Source organism: Babylonia areolata, chromosome 12 (assembly GCF_041734735.1).
Source record: "Babylonia areolata isolate BAREFJ2019XMU chromosome 12, ASM4173473v1, whole genome shotgun sequence".
Taxonomy (NCBI): domain Eukaryota; kingdom Metazoa; phylum Mollusca; class Gastropoda; order Neogastropoda; family Buccinidae; genus Babylonia; species Babylonia areolata.
Window position 1 is genome coordinate 20,990,547 of NC_134887.1, and position 25,325 is coordinate 21,015,871.

A 25,325-nucleotide genomic window follows, 5' to 3' on the forward strand; every position below is an offset into this window, starting at 1 on the left:
AAAGAAATGTTCACCCCCCACGGTGCAGAGTTAGACTTGCACACTCCGAGTGGCTATCTGAGAATAAAGAGCACCAAATCGATTGAACTTTCTGAGCGTCTTGCACATACTCTGGGGTTCCCCAAAAAACTCATCGCGCCGGGAATAATGGTCATAGGAAACAGGCATCCGCGGCTCGCGATACATAAAGCACTTTACATTCACCTCTCTCAAATTAGTACCACCGATAATTTCTATAACGGATTGCCTTCTACGTTGTTACAATCAATCCCAGTAGAAAATGAAAGATGCGGGGGTGGTCGAACAACCATGTTGACATCACCCCAATACAAAAGACTTTCTCACGGAGATTTACCACGTTTAACACTTTCTATAGTAGATGAAAATCATAATCCCGTTTCTATTGATTATTTAAATATTACATTACATATAAGATATGTCTGAACCCTGCACTACACTCAGTTTAGTTGATCTCGGAGATACAGAGGGATTTGATGCGCCAGGAAAAGAAAATCAGTTGTACGCCTTCCAACTTTCTGAAGGAACATACAAAAGAAAAGAAGTAAAAATCTGTGATATCGTGAGTGAGGATGATGTTGTCGATGATGAGCCCTATCAACTTGTTCGTTTAAACGGTACATGGCAGCTAAAACCCCTCGACAAGTGGATAATAGATTTAAAAATTGAATCACCTTACATTACCCAAGAGGAAGGAAATAATTATATAATAAAAAACAGTGGCTGGATGTTCGCTGATTTAAAAGCGTTTAATGCAGATTTAGTAAAATACCAGAAGAGGTGTTATGTGATTAAGAAACGCTCGAAGGATAAATCTGGATTTCAAATAAATTTTTATGATCTAACTAGTTTGTGGGGCTTCCGTCGTTTCCGTATTATTTTTGATGTAATTCTCGGTGAAGAGCCTGATGATTTTGTAGAAGTTTTTCAAGGGTTTTACATTAAATGGCCCAAAAATCTTGCAAATCAACCCCTGAGAATCACCATTGAAAAACAAGATGATGCTATACCCTATGATATTATACAACAGGGTAGTCATATAGAATTCTCGCTTGAAGGTATTGTTACAATACATGAAGAACTGAGTGTGTGGATCAACCTCCGTCTTCCTCAAAATATTTCCTTAAGAAGACTACGTTGCAGCAATTTGAACATTTAGAATATACTATAAATATTAGAAATGGTTGATCCCGGAGGGCCAGGAACACATAATATCAAACCCTGCACTACGTTCGGTTTGGTTGATCTCGGAGATACAGACGGATTTGATGCGTCGGGAATAGAAAATCAGTTGTACGCCTTCCAACTTTCTGAAGGAACGTACAAAAGAAAAGAAATAACGAGTAATGGTGGTGGTCTCAACAAATTCAGCGAACTTGCAGACGTGAACGTTGACGGTGTTGTTGTCAACAAACCACATCATCTTGTTCTTTCCGACGATGATACGTGGGTACCTTATCCGGTGGATAACTGGGATTTAGATTTTGAAATAAAACAACCCTATGTTAGTATTGGAAGAAATCACGCTCTACAAAAAATACAAAATAGTGGTAAACTGTTGGCTTCCTATCATACACGTAAAGATCTAATCGTCGTTAACAGCGACGACTTTGGATATGTTATTGGTATGAAAGGTAAAAAGACTGGTACACTGCGGTTAATTAAAGAGTTTGATTTTAAGCCGCCTATTCAGGGGTCAACTATCGTTTTAGATATACTCCTTAGTGGGGTGCCAGATGATTTTGTAGAAGTTTTAAAAGGGTTGCAGATAAAATGGCCTGGAAATCTTAAAAATAAACTCTTGAGAATTACCATCAAAATTCCAGTGGTTGACCCATCTGATCAACCCGATCCCTCTATAGAATTCTCGCTCGAAGGTGTCATCAAACGTCCATCGTTAGATAAAATATCTCTCGACTTTATTCACATCGGACCTCTTCAGCTTAAAAGACTGCGCTACTTTCCTCATCCTGTTACCATCATTTAAAAACAAAAAATGATTACTATAGAATAATGGAGTTTCGCCTACGAGAGATATCGAATATAAAAAACAACCTCGAAAAAGAGCGTGATGAAAGAACTTTATTTTATAAAAAATATAAACGCGGTGTAAATATCGCTACAGCCGCGGATACAACGCTGACGACTCTTAGTCTCGCCCTTGGGGCATCGGGTGTTGGATTACTGTTGAGTGTCGCCGCTGCTCCCGTAGCTATTGGAATAGAAGTGGGAGCTGGTCTCCTTGGTGTGGTTGGTTTAACTTGTAAATTTATTCATAAAAAATTAATGTCACAAGCTATGAAGCACAACGAGATTCGCGTGTTGGCCGAGTCAAAACTGAACACTATAAATGATCTTATTTCAAAAGCATTAGAAGATGATAAAATAAGCGATGAAGAATTTAGTCTCATTCTGGCTGAAGTTGAAAAATTCAATGCAATGAAAACAGACATAAAATCGAAACACAAAACTCAGTTGTTAAAGAAAAATCTATTTGATATTCAAGATGGTAAACCATCCAAAAAGCTAACTAGGTCAAACGGGCGGGAAGATCTGCGGGTGGGACCACACTCTTAGCTAATGATCCCGTCCCACACCCGCCGAGCGGTCGCTAGCTTGCCAGCACGCACACACACACACACACACGCACACGCGGGGACCGTTTCGCTCTCCATACACATATTCGGGAAAAGGTAGATTACTTTTGAGGTAGATCTGATTTTTTTTGCGCTCTTGTAACAGGTTTTAACTAGATTTTTTTTTTTATGCTTGAGGGCAGTATTGCGCGGTTTTGGGCTGGGGTCGGTTGTATATAGAACCCCCATCCCTATTTACCTCTCCATACACATATTTAACCATCATTTTTTTTTTTTTTTATCTAGTGATTTGGCTCTCCATACACCTTTTAAAGCCGTTTTCGTTTTTATGGTTTAAGGCGTTGTTACACCTTTTTAAGCCGAAAAAACCCGATCGCACGGGGTTTTTTTTTATGCTTGAGGGCGTTGTTGGGCCTTATTAACGCCAAAATCGTTGTATATAGAACCCCCATCCCTTATACTACTCCCCATGTGGAGGTGATGAGGGTGCATCGAACTGTGGCTAAATGGAGGGGCTTGAAAGGGCTGTGCTGCCACTGTACTTCTTGGACAGAAAGAGACAGAGAGAGACAGTGGAGGGGAGGACAGAGACAGAGGGACAGGTACGTGAAGAAGACGACAATGAAAAAGAGAGGAAAAGAGATGTAATAGATGATGAGAGAGACAAGTCAAAACAAGACAAGACAAGACAAGACAAGACAAAATTCTTTATTTTCGAGGATAATAGATAAGCCCCTGCCCTGAATCAGGGTCTACACTGGCTACACAATACTACATTATATATGTCATTGCACACACTACACAATGCTGCTTAAAGTCATAGCATGCGAACACAATCCTACATAAAGGCATAAACATGGTAATAACACACACACACACACACACACACACACACACACACACATGGACACACACACACATAGGCACAAGAATGGTATTGATAAACGACATAGGATAAAAAAAATAAAATAAAAAAATAAAAAAAACTGGAGAGGCATGGCCTTCAAGACTCACTTGTGATACACTTTAAAAAAGATCTAATCGTTAAAATGTGTTCTGTATTTGTTGTTATAAAGTTTCGGGTTAAAAGAAAAAAAAAAAAAAAAAAAGTCCTAACGGCAGATTCGAACCCCGCATGTTCCGGTGAGAAGAAACCGTCTTACCCATTACACTATCGTGGCTCCTTAACTAAAGTTAAAAAATATATAATTTAAACATGCTTTTTTAAAGGGCGATAAATCGATTGCGGTATTCGCAGTGAGAACGCTGTTTAAATCATATTATTCTGGTGTATCTTGGGCAGTCAAAAAAATTTTAAGGGCAATTATAAATTCTTTTTAAGTCCGCGGTAAAGGAAACGTGGATATTGCCGCAATAACACTGCAACATTTAGCCGTTTTCTCTGGATCTAGATAGATATACAAGTTTAGTTACACCTGGTTGACATGGTCGATTCTATCTCTCTTTTATGTTCATTCTAGTTTTATAGTTTTAAAGTTGATATGAAAATTGAGTATTTTGTTAAACTAATAACATGTAGAGCCAAGTACAAGTACTTCTAAACGTCGTAAGAAGTGAAAAGGACTTCATTTTGAGAAAAGTCAAGACTGGAAATTTTTACGTTTCATCAATTCAAGAGTATTAACTCTCATGGTTTATTATTTTTAACTGTGAATTCCGAATGATTCTGTGGATATTTTTATGGCAGTTTGGGGCATAATCCAGTAAGTGACGAGGCGTTCACAAATCTTTCTCTGAATAAATATTTAACGGTCTCCTTCTCCAACTTTCCATCACATGTTATCGTGTATTGTCCATTGAATATAGGATTGGACGGACAGGTCAACAACTTGAAACAAAATGGCGTCGTTCCGGCGTGAATAACACCCCACATTTTGCAAAAAAGTCTGTATTATCACCTACACCTGTATGGGAACTTCAAAGAGCGCAATTTGATATTGATCACACTGATCTGACCAAAGATGACAACATAAATGTACTTTTATCTGGTTGTGGTTTTCCGCAATTCATCTTTATTCTTATCTCATCTGTCTATTATAATCAATGTGCAGTATAGTAGGCTATGTTTATAATTATATTCAGATAATGTTTCTTAATTCTTTCTGTTTTTACATTAAGAATACTAGTTATTACCTGCAGTGTGTGGATGTATGTATGAAACGATGTATGTGATATTTTTTACATTTGTATCTTCGTAATATTCGTAAAAGCTGTTGTTGACTTTTACAGTTATGGTCCCCATGCTGTTTACTTGTCTATGTTGTGATAATGCACCTGACCAAATTTTTCCAGTTGGAGATAATAAAGTTATTCTTATCTTATTTTATCTTACTTACATCACATGTACGAATCCATTTGGAAGAGAAGTACCTTAATCATCTAAAGATTTTTACAGACGGCTCTGTTGTAAATGATAGAGCTGGTGCTGCTTTCGTTATTCCAGACCTTAACTTTCAAAACTCTTTTGAACTGGGAGAGAATAAGTCCATCTTCACAGCTGAACTCATAGCAATTCTAATGGCGTTAAATTTCATGATATCCTTTCCGAAAACTATATTTCAGATTCTATTTTGTGTTGATTCTACATCAGTTCTTCACGCTACTGAACTTAGAAACGGTTAGGTATGAACTCATTATTGAAATTAACCATTTGATTCACGAACTCTTATTAAGAGGCTCTCACATAACCTTTTGCTGGATTCCTTCTCATTGCGGTTTTTACTATAATAAAAAAAAAAAGTTGACATTTTGGCTAAAAAAAAAAGGAGCTAGAAGCTCCACGAAGGAGTTAGATTTAAATATTTCGCTTTCACTACAGGAATGTTACACCATGGTAGAAAAAGTCCAATGGTCAAAATTTCAGTTTGAAGAAAAACACACCGGTAACTCGGAGTTACATAAGAACATACAGAAAATGTATGGTTTCATGGGAAAACATTACCATAATGATTTTCATAAGAGGCAAATCATTTCTCTAATCTGCAGATGGAAAATGAATTGTTTTAGGACAAAATATGTCAGTAATGTTTCTTGCATCTGTGGTGCTCACATAACAGCCAATCATATACCATACCAACTTGCGATATGTTAAAGTCTCAAATCCCTGCACTGAAATCATCTTCAGTGTTGACGATCTTCAGCAGTCCAATGCATGACTTTTTCAACTCCTTGTTAAATAGTCCAGTTGGTTCGCTGTTATAGTTGTTGAACGGAAGGTGAAGGTCACTAGTGGGTTCCTTCACCTCTGCCACCCCCTTCTCACCCCCCCCCCCCACCCACCCACAAAAACAAACAAACAAAAAACAACCAGGAGTAGGGACAGTAGTGATGATTTAAAGCATGGGTTGGGTGGGGAAAGTGAAATCACAGTAATTATTATGGATGGACGTTAAACAAAAGAATGAACGAAAACGAACACACACACACAGACACACACACACAGACACATAGGCGCTGAGATAGAGAGATATACATAGAATATTGTGATCCTACTGCGTTTGCCTGTGTCCCTGCGAGTGATTTATGATGTGGTGTGATGTGCGTGCGTGCGTGCGTGTGTGTGTGTGTGTGTGTGCGTGTGCGTGTGTGTGTGTGTGTGTGTGCCGGGGGAGGTGTGTGTGTGTATGTGTGTGTAGGGGATGGGGGGCGGGAGGGAGGGAAGAGGAAAACGTTAAAGGTAGAAAACTACCAAAAAAATGCATAACTAACATGCAATTACATTTAACAGTAACAATTCAATAATGATAATAATAATCAGAAACCATTAACACAATTCTGAAGTGTGTGTGCATGCGTGTGTGTGTGTGTGTGTGTGTGTGTGTGTGTGTGTGCGTGTGTGTGTGTGTGTGTGCTCCAGCCATCACCTTCACTAACTCCCACATCCCGACTACACGCCATGTGTGATGGAATTGAATGGTTTGGCTTCAGCTATATGTCGCGTATCATCGTTGTTGTGTGGTGTCGTGTTTTTAACTTGTGTGATGGTCCGTTGTGTTGCCCGTGTGTGTCATGGTGTGTTGATTCAAGTTGCGTTGCGTCAGTTGCGCTGTGTGGCGTGGTGTAGTGTTGCGTTGCGTTTATGTTGTGCTGTTTGATTGGTTTTTGAAGGCGTAGACGTTTATGTTGTGCTGTTTGATTGGTTTTTGAAGACGTAGAAGAAGAAGACCGGAACAACAAGACCAAGAACAAGAAGAACAAGAAGAGGAGGAGGAGGAAGAGGAGTGAGAAGAAGAAGAGGAGGAGGAGGAAGAGGAGGAAGAAGAGGACTCGGGAGGAGGAGGAGGAGGAAGGGGGGGAGAAGAGGAAGTGGAGGAAGAAGAGGAGGAGGAGGAAGAAGAGGAGGAGGAGGAAGAAGAGGAGGAGGAGGAGGAGGAGGAAGGGGGGAGAAGAGGAAGTGGAGGAAGAAGAGGAGGAGGAGGAAGTGAAGGAAGAAGAGGAGGAGGAGGAAGAGGGGCGAAGAAGGAAAAAGTAGATATGGATGAAGAACGGAGAAGAATAAAATGAATGAATAAACAAACAGATAAGTAAATAGATATATAGACGCTCATTGGAATCAACAATCCCCGTCCCAGATAAAAAGAAAAACCCAAACTATAATGAACGAGTGAATGAATGAATAAATACATGAAACCACAACTAGAGAACCGCAGCTCACTTCCCGGCTTTGCACAGTCACCACGCGGCACAAAAGGAAATTCAAACCAGTTTTAGGGGACACGTGTATTGTGGGTGGCCTGAATTCCTCACGGGCCACTGAGAACAGAACACACCTCACACAACTATCCGCCTTCATCGTTAATAATAATAATAATAATGGATACTTATATAGCACACTATCCAGAAATCTGCTCTAGGTGCTTTACAAAAACGCTTTTGATAACATAAAACATTATATCTATGGTACATACACACACCAAAATGTGACCACACACACACACACACACACGCACGCACGCACGCACGCACGCACACACACTGCATACATACATTTTAACATACATGTGTATCTAACAGCTACCCTAACACATACGCACACATAGGCAGGCACAAACTTACATAAACACACGCACACACAATACACATTCATATACATGCATGTAATTATGTACACATACATATGTATACACACATAGTCAAGCACACCAAACGAAAAGGAAGTGGACCTGCCACAATTGAATTTATTGCTGAGGGAAAAGGTGAGTTTTGAGACGAGATTTAAAAGATGCGAGGGAATCAGAATGACGGATGTTATCAGGGAGCTTGTTCCACGTCTTTGGCGATTGAAAAGAAAACGATCTGTGTCCATAGGTCTTACTTCTGACGTGAGGTATCCTGAGAAGTCGAGTATCAGAGGAAGAACGGAGCTGGTGAGACGGGGTATAGATATGGATGAGTTCAGAAAGATACTTGGGGCCAGATCCGTTGACTGCAGAAAAGGTCAGAGTGGATAGCTTATAGTCTATTCGATCAGAAACAGGCAACCAGTGGAGAGACTGAAGGAGAGGAGAAACATGGTCAAATTTAGAAGCTCTGCAAATGAGTCTGGCAGCGTTATTCTGAATTCGTTGGAGTCTGTCTAACAGGTATTTGGGAAGGCCGGCCAAAAGAGAGTTGCAGTAATCCAATCTTGAGAGAACCAGAGAGCATACAAGTGTCTTGGTTGCATCGGTTGAGAGATAGTGGCGGATAGAGCTGATTCTACGCAGTTCCAAATAGGCAACTTTACAGATATTCGAAATGTGCTGTTGGAAGGAAAGAGACTGGTCCAGGATTACACCAAGACTGCGAACAGAGGGAGAAAGTGAAACAGGTGTGCTATTGATCAGAACAGAGTCAGGAAAGGAAGGATGTTGACGAAACTTCTTTGGACAGGTTATCATAAATTCAGTCTTATCATCATTTAATTGAAGCTTGTTGAGAGTCATCCAGTCCTTTAGGCCAGCAATGCACTCCTGTGTTTGAGTCACCAGTGCATCAAATTCAGCTATGGAAGCCGACTGATAAAGTTGTGTGTCATCAGCAAAGCTCTCATGCGACATCGCAGGACACAGGAGCCGCATACAGCACGAAAAGAACAGGACCTAGGACGGACCCTTGTGGGACACCATATTTCAAGGCAGATACTCTAAAGTATGTACCATTTACACACACTTTCTGTGTACGATCTGACAGGTAAGACGTGATCCATGCTAGTGCAGTGTCACGAATACCAAAGGAAGTTTTAAGTCTGTTCAAGAGGATAGAGTGGTCGATAGTGTCAAAAGCTGCTGACAAATCTAAAAGAGCGAGAACAGATATCTTATCCTCATCAAATCCCGAAAGCAAATCATTCACTATTCTAAGAAGGGCTGTTTCGCAACTATGACCACGTCTATAAGCTGACTGGTGGGAATTAAGTAAACCATTCTGCTCCAGATGAGCTAAGAGCTGAGACAATATGATCTTTTCTAGCAGTTTTGATAAAAATGACAGATTAGAGACAGGTCGATAATTTTTCAAACAATTATGATCCAAAGATGGTTTCTTGATGAGTGGACGTACAACAGCAGATTTGAAGCTTTCAGGGAAACAACCAGACAGTAAGGAAGAATTGATGACATGAGTAATATGTGGCAGTAGAACATCAATACATTCAACCAACAAAGAAGACGGGACAGGGTCAAGCTCACAGGATTTCGGACAAGCGCTCAGACACACTTTCTTCACAAAATCTTCAGTAACCGGTTGGAAACAATGTAAAACAGGACCACTGTACACGCGTTCTTGAACGGGTGAAGAAGGAGACACAACAGAGTCAAGCTTCTCACGAATGCATGATATTTTGCCGGTGAAGAAGTCAGAAAACTTTTGAGGGAGTTCCTGCACCGAAAATGTTGTAGGGAGAGGAGTGTTTTTCATTTTACCTAGTAGATTGTTCGTAGCGTTGAAAAGCTGTTTGGCTGTGGTGCATGCAAGTATTTTAGAAGAGTAGAACTTTGACTTTGCCCTGTCAACAATGTTTGTTACATTATTCCTGGCTGTCTGAAAAATGTCCCTACTGATGGTCAAACTAGTGGCACGCCAGTGCCTCTCAGCTCTCCTTCTCTCCCGCTTGGCCTCCAACAGCTCTTGTCCCACGGTGTTGTACCAAGGCGACGGGGGACGATTGGAGATCAGGCACCGAGTCGACGGGGCGTGCCTGTCGAGTGCAGCGCGTAGGACAGTGGATAGCTGGTCAGCAGTCGGCTCAAAAGGGATATTAGTCAGTAGGTCAGCTTTAAATAAGTCTAAGTCAATTGAGGTCAGTGTGCGCACCTCCCTATACACACGGGGCGTGGGAGGTTTGGTGAGGTTCAGATGACACGTCACACTGTGATGGTCGGAGGACAGGGTGTGATCGACGGTGGTAGACTTCAGGAGGCAGTCCTCATTTCTGTGCAACACCCAATCGACGATGTGACCACGATTGTGTGTAGGCTCGGTTACAGACTGGTTAAGATCGAACAAACTGACAATTTCAAGTAATTTAGAGGTATAAAACTGTGTGGGTGAACCAAAATGAAAATTAAAGTCACCAACAATAAGTAGGGAGCCTGGTAAACTATTAGCGTATTCTAAGAAGTCCGGAAACTGTTCTATGAACATCGTATCAGAAAGTTTATTTTTCTTGTTTGGTGGCGGACGGTAGAGGCAGAACACATTGAGGTTGGAATGTGGCAGCAACAGTGAAAGCTGGGCCAGTTCGAATGAGGCATGGTTGAAGGGAAAGACAGATGTGTACGTTGTGTGTGGGAGCAGCCCGTCTGACACAACGAAGGCGATTCCTCCCCTGCAAGTTGTTGTAACACGAGGGAAGGAGGTGGTAGTGTAGCCAGGGGGAGCGAGATCTCGACACGTAGCTTCATCCCCAGTACTGCGAAGCCAAGTTTCTGTGATACACAGGATGTCGAGGCTGATTGACAGCAGATGTTCGTTGGTCGCTGATCGTTCACTCTGTCAACCTGTTTGTCAGTGTGGCTGTCTACCGGTCTGTATGTCCCTGTGTGTGCGTCAGTTTGTGTGTCAATGTTTGTGTGCCTGTGTTTGTTTCTCTCCCTTTATATATTTTTCTCTCTTGTCAACCTTCTTATTCCTGTCTATTGCACAGGTGCACGTATGCATGCATGCACGCCTGCGTTCACGCACACACACTCACACAGAGGCATACACACATACAAGAGAGAGAGACACACACACACACACACACAGAGGCACACATACACACAAACGCATCAGCCGCGCACACACACAAAGTCTTCAGGGGACAAAAGTCTTTTTGCTTCACTCAAGCTGAACGAACGCAAGGCTAGAGCAGTTTACACACACAGCCAACTGCGATGAATAGCGGGAGGGGAAGGATTTTTATGGTTCAGTGGAACGTCAAGACTGAATCAGGGTGTGGTGTGGGTAGGTGTACAGGTATATCAAAAAAACTGGAGGAGGTTGTTTATGAGATTTGAATCAACGGTGTCAAGATGGTGGAAAGTAAGCTTCATATCGGAGATATTTTCGTCATCGTCAGCTACTTCGTCGCTGTGATCCTTGTAGGAATTATTTGGGTGTTTGTCAATGTGTGGCTCTGTCTGTGTGTCTGTTTGTCTGTCCTGTCACTATTTGAGTCTCTTTATTAATGTGTGGCTCTGTCTTTGTGTCTGTCTGTCCTGTCACTATTTGAGTCTCTCTCTCTCTCTCTCTCTTGTCTATGCGGTACAATGTGCAGTTTCTATAGTTCCTGTCTTTCTGTTTTGTCTGGTCTTGGCGGTACATTGTGTTCGTGGTTAGTTCCGATGAACAATTCTTCTTCAGTTCGTGCTGCACTTGATGTGTATTCACGGTAGTGTGCGTTCGTCTGTGTGTGTGTGTGTGTGTGTGTGTGTGTGTGCACTTGCACACATGCCTACTTGCATGAGTCTGGGTGAGTGTGTGGAGGGGTGAGACACCAGTCTTCCATTGGCTTTCTAGTAATTGGTAGCTGTGGTTGTGGATGAAAATCCTCTCCCACATGCTAACCGTGCTTCAAAGAGAGGGTTGGTTTTGTTGTTGTTGTTTTTAAATAGATATTCGCCAAGTGCATGCATGCGGCGCCTCGGTTTAACGTCCACCCAAAAGACCAGCATCTTGACGACGAATCAGGTTCCAGTGGAAGGAAGAACAAACCCCACCTCCATGAGAATTAAAATCACAGATCCTTCCGCTGTCATGGGATCAGTCACAACTCCACCCCTGTGTTTTTAAGACAGGTCTCGAACGTATCAACAGGCAGTGATGCTACGATCAGTGTCTTGTAGACACCATGTTCCGAACACGTGCACAGTCGCTCACGTTCAGCAAAGACCTTTATTTCTATGAGCAAGTTTCACCAAGGTGAGTCCTTTGGCTGTATCTACATTAATTTTCTTGCGCGCCACTTCTCTGTGTGACTGACGGAGAGAACATCCACGCCTTGTTGTGAACACTACTCACTACGTCTAGATCAAAGGGCAAAATTGTAGACATTGCCCCTCCGCGCGGCCATACACAGAGAAGCCATCTACTCATCTCCGTTCCTTTATTTCACGTTTCAATGGCTCGTTGAATATTTCAGCCCTGTCCGTTCCTTTATTTCACGTTTCAGTGGCTCGTTGAATATTTCAGCCCTGTCCGTTCCTTTATTTCACGTTTCAGTGGCTCGTTGAATATTTCAGCCCACAACGTTCCTTTATTTCACGTTTCAATGGCTCGTTGAATATTTCAGCCCACAACGTTCTGAATGCATTCATGAGAACAGTGCACTGCAGATTCCGTCTTAGTTAAAAAACAAAAAAAAACAACAACAAAAAACAAAACAAACAAAAAAAACAAGAGAGGCAAGGTCTTCAAGACTCATTTGTGATACACTGGAAAAAAAATCCAAGCTTTTTATGTATTGTGTATAATTTCAAAATGTAATGTTTAAGATGAGAAAGACCAGTTTAAAGTGAATTAAGTCCCCTAGCATTAATTAAAAGAGTAATTTCCCTTTTTTTACCTACTGCACCAAAACGTTTGCAAAATAAATAAAACTTCCATGCTTAGTGTAACCGTGTCCCGAGTGGTTCTAACAGGGTACAGCACAAAAGACTTAACTAAATATGATTGATTGAATGAAAGGATAGACAAGATCCCACGCACAGGCCAGGAACATATAGAGGCCAGTCACAAATGGGTTTTTCTATTGTTTTATTTACAATAGTTACATGGAGAAAAACTAAGAGAAGAAGATATCCAGGAGAACTAAGAAGAAGAAATAATGAGAAAAAGACAACTAGGAGAAGAAATGAGAAGAAGGCAGTGCCTGGAATGACACAAACAAATGTCATAAGTACAACATGTCAACACAAGTGAATAGTAAAGCACATGTATACATATTACATGGAAAGACTATCACTCGGGTTTGGGATACGCAACAACATAATGCATATGTGTGAAGGCCAAATGCTGACATCAAATGACATTTCTAATACATTTAAATAGTGCAGTTAAAGTGATTGAAGCGATGCTGACTTGGTGAAAGTACTCTGACAGTATAGACTAGGTAAAGCTTATACTGTGTCAAAGCGAACGCATCATATGCACCCACTAGAATATTCTGGAACAAACTATTAGTGTCCAGAGACGTCACTGACTGTGACGTTAAGAACCAAATGGAACACTGCTCCGAGCATATGACGACATGGCGATTTCTAGATCAGTCATAGCTGATCTGTGACTAACTTGTCAAAGCAATAACTGAACAAAGAATTAACTGAACAAAGCAATAACTGAACATACTCATATAAACACAAGTACTGTGTCGAATAATACAATTTACAAATCAACACATTCTACACACTAGTACTTACAGCGATACATAGGGAGGTGTCAGCCGTTGTGGGGACACACACGACACACTGCCCGCGACACAGCAAGAGACAAAGAGAGCAGGTGCTGGCCGCGGCTGGCTCAGGTGTGGAAGTGACCACTCATCACCCGCTCGGCCAATTTATACAAATTAGGCGAACTACAAAGACAATCACGTGGGCTGCAAACCAGATCGTCACTAATCTGAAGAAATCTGATGAGAACTGTGCTTGTTACAAGGTGTTGGTAATCCTGCAGTTTAGAATACTAAACTCAGGGGCCGTTAAAATGAAAAAGTAGAAGGTGTTTTAGACTGACTTCGATGCGCTGAGTCGAATGCAACCCTCAGCTAAGCTCTAAGACCACTCCTTTTGCCACGAAACTGGATCAAATGCACGGTAAGTAGTACTCCTTCCCGCCCTGCACGCCATTTTGACTGCTGATCACGTGGGTGAACGCGTCAGTCACCAGCAATCAAAATGGCTCGCCGATAGTTGCTCGGGAAGTGACCGACTGAGTTTACTATTTATTATGTCTCTGTTTCATGACAAGGAGTGGCCGTAGAGCTTAGCTGAGGGTTGCATTCGACTCAGCGCATCAAGGTCAGTCTAAAACAACCTCTATTTTTTCATTTGAACGGCCCCCTGAGTTTAGTATTCTAAACTGCAGGATTACCCAAGGTGTTCAGTAACAGATTTCTAAATGATTCCTGAACCGATTTGCATCGGATAAGTTGCAAAAGAAAGAGCTCAACGCCTACTTTATAATGAGTGTAAAATGAAGGGTTGATTATTTAAGATGAATTTATAATCTTAATTTAAGTCACCCGAACAGGGTCAGTTTTAACGAGCTCGTCGCTGAAAATTACAAACTGCGTTAAATCAGTTTCACGTAGGCAAACATAAATGGAATAGATTTAAAGATGGAATTAAGACAATTCTGCCAGTATATAATACTAGTAGTTTACTGATCTGACAAAAGAGTTATTAATTAAATACTTTGGAGCAGAAACACAAGTTTGCGCTCAGCCAATGACGTACCGCGACGCGACACTGGCCGAGCAGGTGGTCTGACGAGGACAAAATGATGTAAGCGGAGTGACGTCACACAATCCTGTGGTGGGTTAGGAGGGAAAACGTCGTCTGCTGTGGCTTGTGCGTGAATAGTGTTGGAGCAAGCATAGCGCACTTGGTCACATTAGCAAAAGAAGTTCCTGTTTGAACAAAAAATGATAATAATGACTCCTCTTGTTGTTTGGTCAGAATATCAGATCAAAGTGCCAAGTTTAGAGAATACAAAAAATATAAATATAACAGTAAATGCAGTTTGCATATAATTAGGCTTCATTTTTTATTTTTGTGTGCCCATCCCAGAGGTGCAATATTGTTTTAAACATGATGACTAGAAAGAACTGAATTTTTCCTATTTTTATGCCTAATTTGGTGTCAACTGACAAAGTATTTGCAGAGAAAATGTCAATGTTAAAGTTTACCACGGACGGACACACACACACACACACACACACACACACACACAACTGAACACCGGGTTAAAACATAGATTCACTTTGTTTACACAAGTGAGTCAAAAATGCACGCCAGTTCATTGGTGAAGAAATTCCAGTCACGAGAGTTATTTGAATGGACAGTACAGAGAGAGAGAGAGAGAGAGAGGACATCCACAATTGTTCCCTTCAAAACGGAATGAGCAGTGTTCACAACAAGGTCTGGATGTTCACGCCATCAGTAACCAGAGGAGTGGAGGGGAAGAAATGTGGACGTTGCCGAGAGAGATGTATGCATTGTCTATTTCTTCCGACAAATAACCTAAATAATTATACCTCTCTTAACCGTTTAAGAACTTGTCGATAATTGTGACCCTCCACCACGGAATGAGTCGCTTTGTCCCTGACCAACTTTCCCGCTAGCGGCGATTTTAGGCGGGTGGGGGTCAGGTTGTCGATTTTCAGATTTTGACTTCATAGTAAACTTTAGGCTTTCTTTTATCTCATATTGAAGTATCTAGGCATAACTGTGTCTTCTTTTGCCTTAAAAGTGTGCTTAAAATGCCTAACCCGTCATTCTGATCGCCTATGACAAGCTTGCCCTCCGTCATCTCTTGGAATCGACCGGTCGAATCATACATTGTTTTAAAGGTCAAGTCCGTCTCTTTCAATCTATGTCCTTCTCATTGGTTGATTTTTTAACTACGAGCGAATCGTCGCTTTCAAAATAAGGATACACTACGTAAACAATGCGTCACTATGAAGGAAAATCCCCTCTGTCATTGGCCGAGAGAGGCCACGTGACGAAACCAGCCATTCAGCACGCTAGCTCAAATAAACATGGTCGCAGGGTTCGGAAGCACGTTTTCAAGATTGACTTGGCGATTTCCTGACAAGATACACTTGCGCTGCACACATTTTGCCATTCAATGAAGAAGACGACATTTGTGAGTTTCTAACCCAGTACTTCATTGATGGAACTGACCGTTCATGAAATCGATCTCAGTGAACACGAAGGCAACGCTGATTTCGAAAGCAGACGACGCAGGATTGTCGTTCAGTTTTCATCAACAATAATATTAATTTTGATGTAGATGACGAATCAACATTTGCACTAGATACAGAAAGATTGGAAGCCTTCGCCTGTAATTGCCGAAATCACATGCACCAGGTGCCATCAGTGTTGTGACTGACATGGAAACAAGTGAAACTGACTTGCTGCACTGAAGTGATAGACCTGGGTTTCTCACAGCTCACACAAGGAATGTTCAAGCAAAGTGACTGGGGGACTGGATATAGCTGAAGTGTCTGAAGGTAAGCTTTCTTATTTTACCCACATTGACAAATACTGAAATGTAATGATGGTATAATCAATTGATAATAATTTATTTAACAATGATTGACTCAAGACTGATTTATTGTCTTACATTGGAACAGGAATTCACTGTTTGACATGTGGAATTTAAAATGATTAAAAGAATAAAGTGAATCTGAGGAAATTAACAGAATGTAAATTAAAAGATCTCACACACACACACACACACACACACACACACACACAATGTGTGACACAGTGTGTATACATGTCACTCACACACACACACACACACACACATACATACACAATGTGTGTCACACAGTGAGTCACATACTCACTCACACACACACACACACACACACACACACACACGCGCGCGCGCACACTGTCCCTTCACAGTTTAACCATTTAACTGAGCAAGGGGAGGTTCAGGGGCATGACATTATGAACAGTTTTCAGTTTCACAGAATTTGCTTCAATGGATATTTTATGTGAATGTGTGTCAGGTTGGTGTGTGTGTGTGTGTGTGTGTGTGTGTGTGTGTGTGTGTGTGTTGTTTTAAATAAATATAGAGTTGTGTCAACAGTAAATACTAACAGTATTACTAATAGTTCAATTTCTTTTTCAGCCCTGAAAGATATGATGGTACTTTATATGCCTGCCTGTACACCAATGAATAATTCTGATATCACTGCTGGCAAGTCATGTCATCAGAAGGAGAGGCAACACCACCAAACTAACTACACTGTCAACTAAAGAACTGTCTGCTGGTGAACTATCTATGAGTGAGTGAGTCAACTGTTAATGTACTATGTATGATTTATAGTATAAATTTACCATGAAGTGTGCAAACTTAGTTTCTTTTTACAAACTTTGTCTAGATGTACATGTATGGAATTGTAAACTTTTGCACAGACATTTACATAAACGATATAAGTGTGCATGTGCTTGACATGCCACTATGCATAAAGTAACTTAATGGATTGCAGCATGTCATGCACATGCACACTGATATGCACACTGATACTCATAGTGATACAGCATTAATAATCACTATTTCATACTTTTATTATCAGTAAACTGCTTTGTCTGATTATATTATGATATATATATATATATGTATATATATATATATATATATATATATATATATATATATATATATATATATATATATATATATCATAAGTGTATTCTTTTTTTATTTTCTGATAAAATACATAGAACTAGAAGTAAAGCATTTTGTAAAGTCCTGTGTAAAGAATGAAAGCTGTGATGTAAATGTACAAAACTGAAATTACTGTTGATATTTAAGGCATTAATGAATAAACTTTAGAACATATAGAAAATAATTCAAAACAAAGGAAATGAAAAGAGATAAAGAAGTATTACATAACAAACTGTTTCAGGATAAACCATGCATTTTTGGAACATACTGACACCACCGGTGGAGAAAAAAGAGTGGAGGAAGAAGGTTCAATATCAACACCATCCACCCTGATGACACTTTGTACCACAAGAATTGATTACCTGTGCCACATATCTGCACATTTTTTTATTTTTATTTTTTATTTTTATTTTTTTTAGCAGATTGAGTGTTTGTTTGATGAGGTTGTGTGTCTTTATTGTGTGAAGTATGGGTTTGACAAGTAGGTTTTCTTTGCAGATGAAGTGTTTGAAGTGTTCATTTGGATTATGAAATGTATTTCATTTGATGCTATGCTGGGATAAAACACACATGAACTTGTACCTTTTGTATGAGCAGTTTTGTTGTGTGGATCTTTTTTGTTATTTTGTTGTGCTTATTGTATGGATTATGGTAATATCACAAGCACACTAAGCCAGTGAGCACATTGAATTACAACAATCACATGATTCGGCATCATGATTTAGCATTTTTTACCTCTAATCTGGCATAAATTTTAGTACACATACTGTACATAGCAAAAGTTTCATAGTAATTGGACCACAAACAACACCACAACAAAACTGATCTTAAAACTGGAAGGTTTTTAGTCATGTTGAGCTGATTAAAAAGTAAGTATACTAATACTTCAGTTGCAATTCTTTCCAAAAAAATTAGAAAATTCTTATTTGAATAAAATCAAATACACTCAATATTTTTCTTTCAAATTTTGTGCAATTGTGGATATTGCCACTAACTATGTGTGTGCCAAATTTCATGAACATATCTTGCTTAGAAGTATGTGGTTGCTATGAACATGTTCCAAAACTTTTCGGCCTTGATTTCTCAGTTCGTTACTTTCGCGACTTTAGAACTTCAAATCACAATAACTTTTAACAGAATCATCCGATTTACAAACTTTTTTTTATGATATACCAATAACTAAAAATCGACCTCTGGTGCAAAGCGATTCATTTCGTGGTGGAGGGTCACAATTTTGTTTTAAAATCAGTCGTGACTTAGTGGACTTAGGCCGAAATATTTTTGTCCAGCACACACAGGCACTTAAAATGTACACAGTAATATGTAACATATAGTTAAGACAGAAATAGACAGTTCACAATCAAGACATAACTTTGTTGATATCTCTTTCATGCCCTACCACGCATTTTAGTAGTTCTGTATAAGGACCAGCACAACTCGATAGCAATGAGGTGAACCAACTCGCGGCACAACTTCTGTAGAAAAATAGGAACTCCTTTTTCAGTTCGAGTCATACACCAGCTGGTTTTAACTCATCGTCTGCTGAGTATTCGTTGGGATGTCCTGTTGGCGAGTGCTGTTCAAATGCTATGCTGTGCTCCAGTGTGATTTCCTCGGCACAGGAAGGCGGGACCAAGTCCTCTCCTACCGCCAGTTTAACCTTCCCCAACTGAAGTCAGGTCCCCATTCACACCTGAGTGTGGAGTGGGAAAATCTGAGTAAAACGCCTTTCCCACCAGGTCACAATACCTTGCCGAAACGGGCCTTGAACCCTGGTCACCGATTAACACTGACTATGAATCCAAACGCCAAACCAACTCAGCAGTGGCGCATCCGAAGTACAATTCTGATTTGTTAATATTGTGTGCCTGACTGCTGACTTCCATGTTTGGCCTGTCTGTAACATCTGCCACACGAACCCAGGAAATACGACAGATGTCTATCAAATCTGATATCCACCAATCAGTTAATTTGATGTTGTTTATAATACTGCTGTGTTATGTGTTCACTGTGTGCACGTGTTGCTTACCGAGCACACCTTCAAGCTTCAGCTTGTTGCTTTTTTAATGTCTTTACTTGTTTTCGAGAATGAAATCATGTTGAAACCAGTCAGGTAACACAAACAGTGCTGCTCACGCTGGGACTGCATGGTATTTTCTTTTCATCATTTTCGAAGCTAATGGGGTTGGGATGTGTGGGTGTGGGTTAAGGGGGGCGAGGGGGGAGGGTGGGGGGAGGGGGGGGCTGAAGTCTTGCGCACTGACTGTGCGTTGTATCAGCAAGGGTTGAAACATATGAGGATTGGAGCCATGGTTGCCTTTTTGAGGAATCACATCTAACAATGACCACGAAGAAGTGCAACATAGTGTGTTATGAGGATGTATACGTTGGCTCTAGGATTTTACTCATCAAAACAAAAAAAGGAGAAAAAAAAAAGATTAAAGTCGGAGAAACTGCAGGATCCAGCAAGGACAAGAGCAAGCTTTTCCTTATTTGTTTGTTTCCTTCCACAGTTTATTATGGCTGGTCATTTTCTGCATATGTATCTTTTTTTCCCTTCTAATTAATCACTTATGTATAGCTCCTTTGGGCTATGTCAGCATCTTCTCTGACATCAGAAAAAAAATCATTTTAATCAAATTTGATTGCTTTTGTTCGTGTACTTTATAATCACATATATCATTGTCTGTATTAGCATTTTCCAAAGCGTAAGAGAAAAGCTGTTTTTTAAACATGTTTTTTACTTCCATTTTTACAATACAGACAGCTGACACAAATGCGTATGAAAGAAATGGGAGAAATGACAACACGGACGAAAACACGATGAAAGCAAAATATAATGACAAATACGTATTGTATCCGTACGAGAAAATTTAATAACCATGAAATTCAAGACGTTGATTGGTTGGCAGATTAACCAAACCCCGCCATTGGTGTGCACCGCTGTTGTGATGATGGAAGCGATGACATCTGGTGTGGTTGTGATGATGGAAGTGATGACATCTGATGTGGTTGTGATGATGGAAGTTGTGAAATCTGGTGTGGTTGTGATGATGGAAGTGATGACATCTGGTGTGATTGTAATGGAAGTGGTGACATCTGGTGTGGTTGTGATGATGGAAGTGGTGACATCAGGTGTGGTTGTGATGATGGAAGTGGTGACATCAGGTGTGGTTGTGATGATGGAAGTGGTGGAATGTGGTGTGGTTGTGATGATGGAAGTGGTGACATCAGGTGTGGTTGTGATGATGGAAGTGGTGAAATCTGGTGTGGTCGTGACGTTGTTCTTTTTATTATTTTTTATATTTTTTTTATACTCCTTCATCACAATTTTATTTTTGTTGAATTAAAAAAAAAATCTACATTTATACAGTGCCATTTCTAAGAGCTGAGGGCGCTTCACATGATGTCACGCTCTATATGAGAGCGGACTTGAAACCCCCACCCAACCCAGCACTAACACCCTGACAACACAAACACAGACTAAAATAATTCGGGGTTCACATACATTTATTCCATCCCACACAGAACTTGACTAATAAAACAACTACAATCTTAGCAAGAAATGATAAACTTAAATGACGACAATGGATAAATAACCCCCACCACACACACACACACACACACACACAAAACACAGAGCTTTAAGACACGGCCGTCCAGCGGCAGTCAGTCCGGAGAATGCTAACAATGAACTAAGGACGTTTGACGAATAGATAAACTGAAGCACTGCACAACACAAGACGATGACTTGAACGGCGAAAACTGAAGACAGATGAAAACAGAAGCCGACGAAACTAGTGAACAAACGATGACAGTGATGAGAAGAGGGCAGCAGGACTGAAGACAGCAGTCAGCAGCAGAAGGAGCAACAACGCCGCCTGGCCAACACAGGCTGAAGGGGAAATGGTGCAGGAAGTGGGATGCTGAAAACTGCATAGATTTCATTACCCTTCTGGTAGGGTTACCCCTGCCCCCCCCCCCCCCCTCCTCAATGAACACACAAGACAAACTGATAAACAAAAGCTTTAACCACACTGAAACAGCAGTAAAAATATCGCTATAAGATTCCGTTGACGCCGCCCCGCACTTCACACTCACTAGTGAACACATTTTCTGGAAGATATTGTACATAAGACGAAAGAACTTGGGACAAAAAACAAACAAACTGATAGTTTGGAAAACATATCAATGATAATTTGACCTTGTGAACAAAACGAAAGTATACACATTCTTACAATAATAGTAAAGGGGTTCACAAGGAAACGTTAGTGGCTGAAATACTTTAACATAGTTAATAAACCCAGTAACCATAATATTTTTAAAAAGTTATGTTTAAAATATTATCACAACAAAGGAAAACAATACAAGCCTGACTTTTTAGCATTAACCCTCAAATCCCAATAAACAAAATCAAACATCTGGCATCTTAACTCACTCCATGCCAAGAGTTTTTGCCCTTGCCAATCCCTGAAAACCCAGGGTTTGTATAGGATGGGGAAAAAATTGTAAAAAAACCAAATAAACACCCAGACAATTGATATTTAGTATATGTATGCAAGGAATGTTGTTCCATATGTGTGCAAAAAATCAAAGTATTTACTCACCGTCTTGATGTTGATCGCGGTATCAATATTTAGTGTATTTTTTTATCATTTTTGCACCCATCAGAAAGGTACACCAACATGTTCCACATCACATTCTAACACTATTTGAGGAACTGAAGACCTAGTGCATGCAATGAAGTATGAACAGGTGGTGAAGAAAGTTGAAATTCACTCATACAAGAAAAAATATTGTCTCTACATAATGAAAATCAAAGAAGAAAGAAGAAAAAAACTCAACCGGCTGGGTGTTGACTGGCCAGTCAGCTGACAAACCTAGTATGCCAGTGAAGGGATGTGCAAGAGGGAAAAAAAGAAAAATTGTCAGTCCAATCACTGGTGAAAACACTTGCAAAATCGTCCATTTCCTCAGTGGTTTCGTCGTCTGTGTCTGTCTCATCTGCTGGCACATGTGTTCCTCACTTTCCTCTCCATTGTAAACACTCTCTTCAGTGGCCGAATCTGTTTCTAGTTCATCGGGATCTGGTTCAAATTAACTGTCCGAAGAATCAACATTATCTCCTTCGACATCAGAGCCTTCAGTTTGGATAATTTCAAAGTATCTTCGACGCTGAGTAACATTTCACCTCTCCGACCGTGTCGAACACTTCGTCGTGACGCCATCTTGTCAAATAACTTACAAAGCTGACAGGGGGCACGCTTTGTTATCAAGTGCGGTTGAGCTTATCGCGACACACACGCAGCGTGTGTGAATGAAAAGCTGACCAGAGGTGACGTAAGATATCACATCTGCTTTTGATTTTCGCATCCGACGCGTCACTCCGACAGCACGACTTTTTAAAATCCAAGTCCGCATATGCGGACATTGGCATCCAGCGCTTTCTCCGACGATGTCCGCATATGCGGACAATGGCAGCGAGTGAGTTAACAGAACAGGACAAATGAACAAAGAAACAGCACTTATAACAGCCAACTGACAAGTACAAACTACAACAGATAAGTTCAACAATGCAACAGCGAACTCACCTGCCAACCGGGTACCACTACCCTGACGCTGGAAATAAAAAAACAAAACAAAGACGAGACACGTCCAGCAAGGCACTCCCTCTGAACTGGAGCACACAGAACATCGATAAAGGGTCACCCGGAGGTAAAGCCATCCTCACGCGCCCACCATGACCAACCCAGATGAGATCAAGGACATGTGCTACGAGGACATGAACGCTGTCATCACCACTGTTCCCAACGCAGACAAGCTCATCATTCTTGGTGACTTTAACGCAAGTGTTGGTGGTGACAGCACCTCCTGGGAAGGAGTGATTGGGAAGCATGGGGTTGGTAACTGTAACAGCAATGGCCAACTACTTCTCCAGACATGTGCTGAGCACAACCTTCTTACCACAAACACCATCTTCTGCCTCCCTACCCGTAACAGGACGTCATGGATGCATCCTCGCTCTGGGCACTGGCATCTCATCGACTTTGTCATCGTCAGGAAGAGGGACAGGCAGGACGTACGAGTCACGAGGGCCATGTGCGGCACCGAGTGCTGGACAGACCACCGCCTTATCGTCTCCAAGCTCAACATCTACATTCAGCCCAAGAGACGGACTCAGGGCATGAAAGCACTCAAACGCCTGAATGTCAACAAGCTGGAGCTAGGCAACATCAAGCAGAGCTTTGCTGACACCCTGGAGGAACGCCTTGAGTCCACCTTGCTGGACAACCAGAATGTGGAGGCAGCATGGGGCGCACTGCATGAGACGGTGTACAACACTGCCATGGAGTGCCTGGGGCCTTCTGTCAGGAAGCACAAAGACTGGTTTGATGAGAACTGCACTGAGATCAAGCAGCTGCTAGAGGACAAACGCCAGGTCTACAGAGCCCACATTGAAGATCCCAAGTCACAGTCAAAGAAAGACATACTGAAGAGTGCACGCAGCACCATCCAGCTGAAGCCGCGGCATATGCAGGATTCCTGGTTGAGCAACAAAGCTGATGAGATCCAGGGCTTTGCAGACAGGAACGACATGAAGAACTTCTATAACAGCCTGAAAGAAGTCTACAGTCCCACTACCTCCACTCCTCAGTGCTGATGGTTCTACCCTGATCACTGACAAGGACGGGATCCTTGAGAGATGGGCTGAACACTTTGACAGTGTACTGAACCGCCCCTCCACCATCAATGATGAAGCCATCGACCTACTCCCCCAGGTGCCAGTCAGTGAGTCGTTGGATGCCATTCCAACTTTGGAGGAGACCCAGAAAGCTATCGGTCTGCTATCCAATGGCAAAGCCCCTGACTCAGACTCCATTCCAGCTGATATCTATGTCAGGACTGAGACAGCGCTAAGCGCCAAATGTAGTGTGGTTGTTGCCAAGTAAGGCAGCGAGTGCAAGAGTCTACATTTGTAAATAGACTTGTATATAACCAATCAGCTGTAGTGTATTTTAACCAATCAGAATGTAAGGTCATCCAATCAGCTGTAGTGTATTTTAACCAATCAGCTGTAGTATATTTTAACCAATCAGAGAGTTCTACATGGGGGTAGTTAAGAGAGATACCTATGTGTGTGCTCCCTGCGGAAGGCAGGCGTTTTTTTTTTTGCTCCATGTGTTTTGGATGTGACTTAGTGCATGGTGGTACTGTGTGCTAGGGACTTCAGTCCAGAGGTGATGGACTATTCCTTGTTTTCCTTGTGCCTGAAGCACTTGTTAGAAGTGTGCTGAAGGATTGTATTGTTTGCTTTGGGACTGGGGTACTAGCATTGCTGTGGGTGAGCTACATCTTGCGTTACTAAGCTTAGTACAACGTTGCTGTGCGGCGAAGAATGGTGTTATTCCTTTGTCACCAGTGACTGTGAAGTACGGGGTGTGAGCCAGTTCCCTTTTGTGTTCGTCGTCCTGGGAAAGCGTGGCCAGCGGGCGTCGGAGGACGTTGGATACGTGAAATTCCCATTGTGCATCTCCGTTCCTGTACATAGCCCCATAACCTTTTCTTCTGGCTGGATCTGCCTAATCATATTTTGTTTTACCGTTTAGATCTATCCCACCCCTGTACATTCTCCCTGTGTGAGTGGTCCGACGTGTGGTAGGGGAAGCTGAGTGTAGGTTCTCGGACAGAGGGAGAGCGAAACGTTGGTTATCCACGTGTGGGGGAGCTGCGGTTACCGGAGGAGGCGGACTTCGGACTTCACCCCGAGGTCGACGAGGCAGGAGCCCGGAACGCTCGTGGTGAAGTGTCCCAGCACGAGCGTGC

The 25,325-nt window shown here is 41.5% G+C and overlaps 1 long non-coding RNA gene across 1 annotated transcript; it reads left to right on the top strand.

The window, feature by feature from the left end:
* Positions 1 to 15,611: 15,611 nt before the first annotated feature.
* Positions 15,612 to 18,611, top strand: LOC143288100 (uncharacterized). The gene is made up of 3 exons (XR_013056033.1): positions 15,612 to 16,329; positions 16,962 to 17,118; positions 17,743 to 18,611. It is a non-coding gene; the product is annotated as an uncharacterized LOC143288100 (long non-coding RNA).
* The last annotated feature ends 6,714 nt before the right edge of the window (positions 18,612 to 25,325 follow it).